At 39.4% G+C, this 11,803-nt stretch overlaps 1 pseudogene; it reads right to left on the reverse strand.

The window, feature by feature from the left end:
- Positions 1-1,249: 1,249 nt before the first annotated feature.
- On the reverse strand, positions 1,250-1,367 carry LOC124546057 (annotated as a pseudogene).
- Positions 1,368-11,803: the final 10,436 nt, after the last annotated feature.

Below are 11,803 nucleotides of genomic sequence, written 5' to 3' on the forward strand. Positions count from 1 at the left end.
ACTGCACTTTACAAAGAGAGAAATAATGAGAGTCCTTTTTGCAAAATTATAATTAAATTCTTTGAACTTAATGTTCGCACATTATTATGCCTAATTAGAGTGGTGACCGTTTATTATTTCATTCACGAAAACTTTCACTACTTTCACTAATTACAAAATTAAAGTTTTTCTACTAATTGCAATTCATACAAAATTCGTGTTCGATACCCTCTGTCTATTAACTAAATACACGGTCAAACAATTCAAATTTCCTCCCAGAGGGTAACACTTATTGTACGTTAAAGTCGTATTTGACACAAAGTACGTAAATGTGTTATACAATGACCACATTAGACAGTGAAAATATTCTGCCTCTTAACAGTGTTGACAATTCTCTACAGTAGAAACTTGTGGACTGAACGTTCTAAACTACAATGTGATCGTACTCATCAAATTTACGCATTGAGAAATATTGTCCTTCTTAACAGTATTCCAAAATGGTGATAATAGTAATTACTGGATTGAACCAGCTACAGTACAATGACGTTGCACTCACAAATGTACACTGTGAGTGATATTGTGCCTCTTCGCAGTACTACCAGATTTTGATATTTGAAGTTTCTGGATTAAACCTGCAAGACTACAATACGGTTGCGCTTACCAAAAATTACACAGTGAGAAATATTGTGCCTGTTAACACTGTCCACCATATTTTAATAGAAGAAATTACCTGACTGAACGTGCTACATCACATTGCGGTTGTACTCACCAAATTTACACACTGACAGAAATTGTCCCTTTTAACAGGAATACCAAAATTTAATTCTAGAAATTACTGGACTGAACCTGCTACAATACAATGTGTTTGCAGTTATCTCATTTTTACACAGAGAACTATTCTGCCTCTTAACACTAATGACAAAATTTTTATAGTAGAAACTACTGGATTGGACCAGCTAGAGTACGACTATCTACCAGTTACCACATTTACACAGTGTGAAGAATTGTGCCTCGAACAGTACTGCCAGATTTTAATAATAGTATTTATTGGACTGATTCTGCTGTACTACAATATGGTTTAAAGCATTCCGTCGTCAGGCCACGAGTGGCCTACCGGGACCATCCGACCGCCGTCTCATCCTCCGAGGAGGGGCGTGGGGTCAGCACACTGCTCTCCCGGTCGTTATGATGGTGTTCTTGACCGAAGCCGCTACTATTCGGTCGAGTAGCTCCTCAATTGGCATCACGAGGCTGAGTGCACCCCGAAAAATGGCAACAGCGCATGGTGGCCTGGATGGTCACCCATTCAAGTGCCGACCACGCCCGACAGTGCTTAACTTCGGTGATCTCACGAGAACCGGTGTATCCACTGCGGCAAGGCCGTTGCCCACAATATGGTTTGACGTACCACAATTACACAGGAGAAATATTGCTCCTCTTAATAGTACTGGCGAATTTTGATAGGAGAAATTACTGGCCTGAACCTGCTATATTACAACGAGGTTTCACTGATCACATCTACACAGTGGGAAATATTGTGCCTCTTAAGAGTACTTCCAAAATTTTGTAGTAGGAATTACTAGACCGAACCTGCTGCACTACAATACATTTGCACTAATCAAATTTACACGGCGAGAAATATCGTGGCCCTTAAGAATACAGCCATATTGTGATAGTAATATTTACTGGACTGAACCTGCTACACCACAGAGTGGTTCTACTTACCTCATCTATACGTTGAGATATATTGTGCCTCTTCAACCACCTACCAAATTTTGGTAGTAGAAATAACTAGACTGAAGCTCCTGCACTAGGGTGCTGTTGCAGTCATCTGATTTACATAGTGAGAATTTTTGTGCCCCTTAACAGTACTGCCAGACTTTGGTAGTAGAAATTACTGGACTGAACGTGCTATGCAACAACGATGTTCCACTTACCACATTTTCACAGTGAGCAACATTGTGCTTCTTTATAGTATGGCCAGATTTTCATTGATGAGCTCTGTGGACTGAACATGCTACACTGGAATACAGTTGCACTTATGTAATTTACACAGTGCGAATTATTGTGCCTCTTACACCATCTACGAAATTTTGATACTAGAAATTACCAGACTGAACCTGCTACAACACAGTACTGTTGCACTCTGCAGATGTACACAGTGGGAAGTATAGTGCCTGTTAACAGTACGGCCAGAATTTGATAGTAGAAATTACTGGACTGAATCTGCAACACTACAGTGGAGTTCTGCTTACCACATTCGCACAGTGACAAGTATTGTGCCTCTTGAAACTTCTACAGAAATTTGGTAGTATAAACAACTGGACTGAACCTGGCATAGTACAATTCGGTAGCACTTACCAAAATTACAGACTGAGAATAATTGTGTGTCTTAACAGCACTGCCACATTTTGATAGCAGAAGATACTGGACAGAACCTCCTATACTACAGAGCTGTTCCACTCTCCACATTTACAAACTGCGAAATATTGTAGCTCTTAACACTTCCAAATTTTGATACTAGAAATTTTTTTAACAGGGCTTGCCACACTACTATGCTACACTACAATGCGATTGCTCTCATCAGATTTATACAGTGAGAAATGTTTTCCCGCCAAATTTTGATTGTATAAATTACTCGACTGAACCTACTGCACTACAACGAAGTTTCACTTACCACATTTACGCAGTGAGAAATATTGTGCCTCTTACCAGCGCTTCGTGGTACGACTAAGAGACACTTTGTTTCTCACTGCCTTAATGTGGTAAATGAAACCCCCATTGTGATACAGCTGGTTCAGTCCAGTAACATCTACTGTAAATATTTGGATGCAATCATTTCATCAATCGCGCTTTCTCAATCGCGTGTACTACGTGACCTTAATTACAACAGTGACTAGTTACAGTTTTGAATAAATTATTAGTAATAAAGACTGCAGTAAGTATGAAAATGTGCTTACGCATTTGCATATCTCTTATTTACCCCTTACAGGGTGGTGCAAGTAAAAGCGGCCCGGAGGAATGGCAGCATTGACATAGGAGGAAAAGACCTACATTTACTTCCAAAACGATTGAGCAACTTCCCGTGCAGCAGGCCGAAGCTTGGAGCACATTTTCACAATCTTCACGCCTGACACAGTTTTTAACAGGTGTCAGTCTGGTGCGGCCCTCACTGGCGACTGAGGCCTGATCTTTCATCTTGTGATTACTTCGTGTGGGGAGCCCTGAAGTGTAACGTGAGTCAAACAACCCTCATAGTAGTCAAGAACTGCAGCAGAACATTTTCGACTGACATTGCAGCAAATCCAGCAGTTCAGCTTCGATTCGTCTTCAGAAACTTGCTGACCAGGACCAAAAAGTGCCAAGAGATGAATGGTGGTCATTTCTCAAGGTGTGCTATAGGAATGTTACTGCTGTATTAACTTTCCTCTCCTGTGTTTCTCTGTGTGCTTCTTTGTACCTCCTGGAACTTTTATTTGCCCCATCCAGTATACGCTGAAGTTCCGTGCTTTAGCATTTAGAGCCATTGAATATGTACGCCTTATGTCCACACCATGTTTCTTTGTCTTGTATTTTCACAAGTAAAGTAAATTCAGTGAAATGAAATGAATTTCTCGATGGGGATAAAATAAATAAATATGTAATGGCATCCCATTGTATCAGCGCAAATCGACAAAACACCCCAAACCTACAAAGTAAAGATGGGTTGGGAAGTTGATGTGGAGGAGGAGACCAAACAGCGAAGTCATCGGTCTCATCGGATTAGGGAAGGATGGGGAAAGTAGTCGGCCGTGACCTTTCAAAGGAACCAGCCCGGCATTTGCCAGAAGCGACTTAGGGAAATCACGGAACACCTAAATCAGGATGGCCGGACGCGGGATTGAACCGTCGTCCTCCCGAATGCGAGTCCAGTGTGCTAACCACTGCTCCACCTCGCCCGGTCACAAAAAGTAAAGTGATTTAGCAGTGCCTTATAATTTCAAATTTTTGGGTATTTCACAAAATCAGGTTTAGTCTGCGTACTTGTCGATCTTTGTAGGAATTCTCTTAATGGAGACATTAAGTAATGGCCACACGGTACCGTACGATATAGCTTTGACCAAGTAAAACACGGGGAGCTACCGGATCTCGGTATCCAACGAGCACAATGTTCCCATAACGGCAACGTGTCTTCGTAAGCGGAGTTTAAATTTCATGAGCATTGTTTTTCTCATGCGTAGTACGTGTCGCCGGCGAGCTCGTTTCCGAAAACGTACACAACTTGAGCAGACATTTTGGAACCTCAGTTTATCCTCAAACTGTGTCTTCCAACTTCCATATCACACCTTTCAGCTAGGATGAATACATGCCTTCGTATCTTCTAAAGCCCAGCATTGAACTGTGCGAAGACAAACACACTGGCTTAATCTGAAGGAAGAACCTAGATGTTGGGGTTTAAAGGTGCTGCGCCTTCATTGTTATTAGAGACGGAACACAAGCTGTGACGAGATGGACAAAGAAGTATATCGTCAGTGGACTTCTTGAATGAAGTGGTTTCGGGAGATAATGAAAGATCTAAGTTGTGATAGCAGATTAGGTATTTCAGCGCCAATCATCCAGACCATGTCAGTGAACTTCGTTACTTGTTGAGCAGTCAGAACTTTCAGAATATAGCTTTACCGTAACAGATTATTGCAGGTAACATAAGATGACAAATTTGTACCGATATTTAAATTGAGTGAAAAATTTGGAATCCAAAATTACAGTTAAAAAATATTCGCTATGACAGAAAGATGAAAATAGTTCACACAAGTAGCAGAACCTCAAACAGGGATATACCGTCACTTAAAAAGGAGAAATTAGGTATTCTGGGAAACAATTCCCTACAAGAGAAGTAGTCTGTTGCCGAGAGAGTAGTTTTAATGGTAAGACAATGTTGTCGTATTAGTAGGGAGGGTGGTCCAAACAGCAGCTCGGCTCTCCAGATTTAAGTTTTCTGCCCTTTCTCAGAAAGTGGATGCCGGTACGGTTCCTGTGAAAGGGCACTGACATTTTTCTTTTCCGTTCATAGCATGCATTCCGTCTCTAATTAACAACTTCGTTGACGAAACGTGAAAACCTAATCTTTCTTTCCCTTACTTTTCTGCTTGCCTTGATTCATTTCATTACGTATCGTATTAGTATTACATAAACTACTGAATACTGCTTGACGATTCTCGTGATTTCTCAGGTATCTCGATGATTAGTATAGAATATTTCACTTCATTGTAGGAAACACGAAGCACAAAATTTTTGTGACATATAATCGTGTTAAATGGTAATTTCAACCCCATAGGATGACTGCTTAGTGAATGACATTGAAAATTTTAATTTATTTGGCCTGAAGATAAGCGTAGAACATTACATTCAACATCTGTACATAAACTGAGCACTCCCTTTTCAGTCAGAAATCTTCCCTTTGTTGTGAATAATGGAAGGCATACTTTTCCTGTTTCCGTTCTTACTTCTTTCATTCTATCGCATTTGTGGCAGCTCTAGGCATTCACAAAAAAAATTCGTACGCCAGACAAGATAGCTCAGAACAAATTTTGTTTATGCTCTTTTCTAAGCTTGGCATAATTACGACTGTGCTAGCCTTGTACACACATTCGATCATGGAATTTGTGATTAATTTTTATTAATTATGGAGGAACAGCGACATTAGTGCCGTGAACGTTAGACTGTGAACTTCGGATATGAATATCACTTCGTTAATCTTCTGTAGAAAGATTGTTATTCTCCTAGTTTCAGTTTCAACAGGCTTACAAAAGCGCTAAAAATGTGTGTTATCAAGCACAGGCATTCGGATCCGTGTTGAAATGGCTCCCTGCAGCTATATATTAATTCTGCAAAAGTTTTTCTTGCGGTAAATTACAGCCATTTGTAGGAAATATTATTTATGTGTATATTATCATTAATGACGAGATGCTGTATTCACGAGATATGTGAATAGAAGTGTCTCGACCTACAACTGGGTAACTTTGGCTCGGAAGCTGTAACAGAGACCTATCAAAACGTAAATGAAAGAAGAAGAAGAGACGTAAGGATTTATTTTCGGGCGCAGATATTCTTCCACGAGTACGGCTTGTGTGGCGTCTTCCGTTTTATTGGAAAATGGATGCCTGAAAAAAAATTTCGTCTTTCGTTTGATCTCTATATATTTACTCGTAATCTGTTGATGGTCACTGGCAAACTTGATCAATCAAAACACAAAAAATATTGCCTTCTGTAATATCAGAGACTATAATTTTGTCTCATGGTCTGTTGCATGGACACAACTATATCATCCTTGAAATTTAGATTGCTGAACGCCAGTACATTTACACCTACAAGTGCACTCCGTAAGCTCCTATCAAGTGAAATGGCCTTTACCGAAAAATAAGTAAGAACGTGAAAGTATTTCAGATGTTAATCAGTCACCATCAGAAATGATAAAATCGGTGTTGGAATGATTAGTAGTTATTTTTTCTGATCTGAAGATATTTTACTTCCAAAACTACTTTATTTGTTCTGATGAAGAACAGTCAACGTTGTCACCAATTTAGCGATAACCACATTTTCAACTGTGAATATTAGATCCCGTGCTCCACAGACAATATCTAGCATGAAATTTTCTGTTTCCTTTTCCTATTCCAATCTTGTAGTGACTAAGGGAACAACTGCTGTCTGTATGCGTCTATACGCTCCAAAATCTCTCTTATTCTCACCATACCTACACAAGATACATGTTAGTGGCAGCTTGATGATCATAAGCTTTTTTAATATACGATCTCTACATTTACCGATCTGTGTGCCGAGGGAACTCTATGTCTTCTTTCGTGCAAGAATTCACTTTCAAGTACCCCGACAATTCTGTTATACTTGCGTATGGGCAAATAGACCAGTTACGATATTAGTAGCGCCTCTCAGAATTTGTTAGATGTTCTTCACGTAAACCTGAAAAGGATTCAAGACGTTGAAGAATACTCTAGAATTGGTCGCCTTGTACGTGATTCCCTTTATTTATGCAATATATTTTCCCATAATCCTTCCAACATACCTGTTTTCCATTCGCTTTCCCCACTATTGGTTTTACGTCATCGTACAGTGCGACGCGCTCGTGATGTTCACCGCTAATCTTGAAATCAAAACGATTCAGTTCTAGTGAACGACTATTCGACTATAGCAACTAAAAAGCGTTCGTCTAAGGGAAGCAACATTGGTTCAACAGTTCTGATAATCACTTGCATTTAACGTGCCTCAACCTCGAAGTTTACGATGACAAGTAAGCAGTCGAATAGTTGAAGACATAGTGAATGTCATTAATTGACTGTCTGCTGTATCAGCCAAGTTTTCCACGCATTGCTGCCAAACCACTGTCCCCCTTTTCCTCCGAATGTCGCCTCAACCCCCTTTTCCCCCTTCCCCTCACTGTGTGGCCATCACCCACCAGATGGTCCATCCTGCTAAGTCCTGGGATGCTGTGGCGGAATCCGTATAAATAGCCGCCAGCTGCGCGCATAAGCCCACTTAGTCCTGTGTTTTCCGGCGGCAGAATGCGGGAGAGAGGCCATCGCTCCACGTACCGAGCTGTTCCCACCACTTCTTTCTGCCCTTAATGCAACTCTCCCTAACGCGACACATGCATCTTTCGCTTTTCGTTCGCGTTTCAGCTTAGTAAGCGGTAAAATAGGTTTTTAATTTTTAATATGCAATCAAAATGGACCTGTATTCCAGAAGGCACAATTTTACCTGTGTTCTAGAAGGAACGGTAAACCACATTGCCGGCCGCGGTGGTATAGCGGCTCTAGGCGCTCAGTACGGAACCGCGCGACTGCTACGGTCGCAGGTTCGAATCCTGCCTCGGGCATGGATGTGTGTGATGTCCTTATGTTAGTTAGGTTTAAGTAGTTCTAAGTTCTAGGGGACTGATGACCACAGATGTTAAGTCCCATAGTACTCAGAGCCATTTGAACCATTTTTTGAACCACATTCAGTAACTTTTTTATACTTTTGCTCATCTAATTGAATTTGATGAAAAAAATAAAACTAAACTGGAGTATGGTTTATCTTTTTTCATGGCAGTGAAAACAGCGAGCTTGAAATTTGGTCAACCTATCTACCTTTTGCAAGGAAATGAAATTTCAAATTATTTTACTTCTAACCATAACGTTCCCTATGCCGTATTTAAAACCCATAAGTACGCAGTTTGATGATAAGGAACAGAATTTTTTCGCCTAATCAAATACCTATGTAAGTGGGTAATTACATATTACGGAAACAGCAGTGAATAAAAAGAGTTCTAAAACAGTCCGTGCAATGAGTGAAAACTTTTAATACTCATCTTGTCACTTGGATATAACAGCGGCTCTGAACCTCTTCTTCCTGTTCTCTAGGGGATGAAAAAAAAGTCCAGCTTTTTAAACGTAAGTGAAGATACTTGTTTACATTTTAATGCTACTGTGGTTTATGTCCCGTCCACATTTCGCAAACAAAGGGACTTATGCATCAGCTTTCTGCACACTGCTAAAGATAATCTTCTTGCAAGCCTACACAGATACCATAAGATTCTCATTCATAATTTCGTTAAATATATGTGACGCAATTTCAGTTACTGATCACAGTTTCCAATGCAAAAGACGAACATGGCGCATTTTCTCTCAGCCGCACAAAGACTGACTCACTACGCAACATCTAGACAACGACTTAGTCGCGATCGAAACAAAGACTAACTAACTTTTTGGGCGTATGACAAACGATATGTTACAGTTTGAAGTTCTAGATTCTTGCAGAATCGTTTACTAATCAAATCCGTTTTTTTTATATGAACATGAGTGAACAGTTAAAATAAAATACGTTGCTTGACGTCAGCAATTACATAAGTTTAAAATAAAGTTTTGCAAAATTTATGGAGTATGTAACATTACCAAAACACTAGACGTTTCGTATTTTCTTTCAGTGACAATTATTTAAGAAAAATAAAGCTTACTTTTGAAAAATTATAACAGTTCTTGATATAATAGACAATAAAATGTCATGAGAAAATTTCATAATCAAAATATTGTAAAGAGCGATGTGTATATGCCAATTACTGTCAAATGAAACCAATACAGCTTATGGATTAACGAATTTCTCTAACGTCAAAGGTAGCGCTACTGCTAAATGGAAATGCTGATTTCACGTAAAATGTCTATACAACTGAAAGAACTCTGTGCGTAAACTTCCACTGAGCATCTAAGTTTCTCTACGAGAAATAGTTTGGAGGTATAGTGGAGGTATATGAGGGACTTGGAGCGGCAAGTTTAAGATATCAATCGGTCAGTAGAAATCGGGATGCTGGTAGTGAATCGAATGTTGGAAGCATCCTACCCAAGAAAAACAATTTGGTTCGAGTCCCGTCCGATACACGTACCTTATGGCTTACACGGAACAACGCAATGTACCAGCCAACGAAATGTATCATAAACGTAGAGTTAATATCGTCTACTGTGTTGAGTCAATCAAACAACACTGATTAATATATATGATTAATATATACTTCACATTTTCGTGTAATATATTTGTAAACGTTCATTACTTCGTGTGATTTTCGATTAGTCTTTTTAGTTTGGCGGTGAGATGGATGTGCTTTGTTTCTGGAATATAGGTTGCACCTGCAACAGCATACGTTGTCGGCAAGCCACAATAGTCCAGTGTGAATATTAGCGCGTAATTATGGATGTCCGGTGAAATATTTCCATGGGAGTGAGACACGCAGTTAGGAGCGCTAGTTTGTGGATGAATTTGTTGTTTGAAGTAAGCCAGCCGGATATTTGTGCACAGAAAGATAATGTTCTTGTCATGACTGATTGCAATAGTATTAAATTTTAAAAAACCGTGAAAGGAGAGAAAATGGCTGTAGTGAATCTTAAACAATTACGAGAGCAATCACCATTGGTAAGGATTTGTTAAGCATAAATGATTACTAAATCAGTAACCTGATTGGGACTTAAGAATCCAGCTGGCTACTACGGATGTTCTCTTTGATTCCTCGTTCTGGGCCATTTAGTGGTATCATTATCCAATAAGAACAAACAAAACAGTGAATTTCGAATGGAGATACTACGTGTAAATACTCTGTTAATTGATTAGACATATTGTAGACGGTCTTATACTTATTTACTCTTTAGTTATGCGAGTAATTAGCAACGCACGCAGTCATCGTGCATTTGGAATGCTTCCTTTTCTAAATGCGTGTTGACTACCGTACACTGAAAGATGTCGCGTGTAGCTCACAAAATAAAGATGAAGGAAGGAAGATTAAAGTTTAACGTCGCGCTGACGTCTTGGTCATTAGAGACGGAGCACAAGCACTAAATTTTTGAAGAATGGGAAAGGAAATCGACCGTACCCTTTTCGAAAGGAGCTATTCCGGCATTTGACTGGAGCGATTTAGGGACACCGTGAAAAACCTAAACCTGTATGGCCAGACGGGGATTCGAAAGATCGTCCTCCAGAACGCGAATCCATTGTGTTAACGAATGCGCCGCTTCACTAGGCAAAGATGAAAAAAGAATCATTATGATCTGTAGGAAAATATGATCGAAATGATGCGGTTGTGAATAATAAATGAAGTTACTGTGCTAAATGACTGTTCTGACGGTTTTTGGTAGAATATTTTATACCTTATGAACGAAAAGACACACAACACTTGTGTATGAATTTTTGTTTATGTCTGACTAAAACAAGACGGGTTATTTCAGTAAAAAGCGACGTAGAATACTTATGTTAGATGAAACATGCGACGCATAAAATACTGAAGTACGTGACAAATTACAACATTTCTTCCAAGAAGAAAAGTAAATGAACAATGAATAGTAAACTTCGATGACATTTTCCAAGGGGGTATCTGTCCTTAAAAGTCCAATATTAACAACAGAAACAGTAGATTCCAAAACAGATTTACTGTTACTTAGCAGCTTAATATCCATGCCTTGCATCACATGCACAAATCAGATGTGTACGACAATTAATGTTCGTGTACCAATCAACAAAGCCATTAAAGCAAAGAGAAAAGAGACTATTAAATTTTTGGAAGAACTTGAAGAAATCGCAAAAAAGGAAACACTATAATTGTGCTGGGTGATATCAATGGATAATTGGGCAGAGAGAGAAAATTCAGATGCATTATTGGGAACAAAGGGACAAACAAGAACGGTGAAAGTCAGAGCTCTGCAGAGACACCAACACAAAAATGCAATCCACTGCTTTTAAGTATCTTCCCATAAATAGAAGACGTGGATCTCTCTTAACTCCAATTCAGGGGAATTTCAAATAGATCATGTTACAATATCCAGACAATCCCGCAGAGAAATCCAGAATGTAAAGGTAATAAGAAATACTAAGCTATTTTCTGACCACTGTCTGTCTAAAATCAAAGTAAACTTTAACCAATAAATACTAAGAGACAAGCCAGACCAAGAGATATGACAGTGAAACACTCAAACAGGGAAGTAATTTTACGAATAAACTGGAAATAAAAAATTTAGCAAATTGGGAACAGCTAAAACAATTTCTTGTCAAGGATCAAAAGACACAATTCTCTAGATCAGAGTCAAAAGATATACGCTATGTGGTAAAAGTATCCGGACACCCCAAAAAACATACGTTTTTCATATTAGATGCATTGTGCTGCCACGTACTGTCAGGTACTCCATATCAGCGTCCTCAGTAGTCATCAGACATCGCAGAATGGGGCTCTCCGTGGAACTCAAGGACTTCGAACGTGGTCAGGTGATTGGATGTCACTTGTGTCATACGTCTGTACGCGAGATTTCCACACTCCTAA

The sequence above is a fragment of the Schistocerca americana genome, chromosome 8 (assembly GCF_021461395.2).
Source record: "Schistocerca americana isolate TAMUIC-IGC-003095 chromosome 8, iqSchAmer2.1, whole genome shotgun sequence".
Lineage (NCBI taxonomy): Eukaryota > Metazoa > Arthropoda > Insecta > Orthoptera > Acrididae > Schistocerca > Schistocerca americana.